Raw genomic sequence first — 1344 nt, 5'->3', positions numbered from 1 at the left:
AACATATCAAACATTCTTTTGGCTCCAGAGTCTGGCTTTAAAATATTATTTTATCTACTGTATTATTTGCAATTTGTAAATTATAACCTTATATGACTTGAGAACTGCAGCTGTACACAATTTAGTTTTTTAATATTGATTTGAACAAGTTGTATAAGATTGTTTTGCTTGATTATTCAAATAAAAATTTTATAAAATTATTTGCATGTATGTACTATGTTTACATTGTTGTGTGTCTACCTGGACGTGCTTACCTCTCTCCATTGGGGGCACGGTTCAAACCGGTTCACTGAACCGAGTGGTGCCCCCCCCCCCCTCTGTTCAGCGGACAGGCCTAGATCTCCATCGTTCGAGACCACAACAAAGTCGTCAGACCAAAAATATTAACTTGCCTATCTCCATAACATAATTTTGATTGCCAATCTCTGTATATATTGTGGTCTAAAAGCACAATTTTGGGCCATACTAAGCCAGCCATGAAAACTCTCCTTTTAAACACTAACAGGGAATATTTCTGGGCCATGACTGAGGCTACAATTGCCCTGTTGGTTCGTACCTCATGTTGACCCCCCTGTCAAAAAAAATCCTAGAGCGATAAAATGTGAACATTGTGGGACCTGGAGTAACAGTTGATGAACACATAAAATATTTGATTAAAAGAGCAAACCTTTGGAGGTGCTATAGCAATCCTGTCAACCCACCCACACATGGAAACAGGGCTGATAAACAGAATTGATAATAATAATTGGATGACTGGATGGAGGGGATGCAATAAATGGAAGAATGATGGAGGATGATGGGATGGATGATGATGATGATGATTATGGTGGATATAAAATGATGGAGGGATAATGGATGGAAAATGAAATATATATGAATAATATGTAGGAGTAATGTTGGACGGAAGAATTTAATTCAATTCAATACAAATTTCTTTATTGCAATCACATAAAAATACAAATTGAATTTTCAAAAAAATACTATAAGATTTGGTCATATCAAAAATACATAAAAATTCAAAATTTAAAAAGAGCGGACAGATCGAAAACAAGCAGACACAATTACTTTTGATTTATTTTAAATTTATTTCCCTATTTCTGGTTTCATGCATTAATTTATTATTTATTTTTTAAATGTTTTTGAATCATCTACTACAAACTTGGTTAATCGATATTTGAGGAGAGCATTCTTTAAGGCATTTGTATTTTTCTTTAGCCTACTCTCTCTCTTCATTTTCATTAACTTCGTTTTAAAACTGCTTATTTAATAATATGTTTATATTACAATTTATCCTATTTAACTTTCTCAATTTTTTATGTTGATTTGATTTTGAAATACATAAAA

Source organism: Anneissia japonica, unplaced genomic scaffold (assembly GCF_011630105.1).
Source record: "Anneissia japonica isolate Jap-2015-1 unplaced genomic scaffold, ASM1163010v1 scaffold288302_len64448_cov117, whole genome shotgun sequence".
Taxonomy (NCBI): domain Eukaryota; kingdom Metazoa; phylum Echinodermata; class Crinoidea; order Comatulida; family Comatulidae; genus Anneissia; species Anneissia japonica.
Note: the sequence above shows the minus strand (reverse complement) of the source record.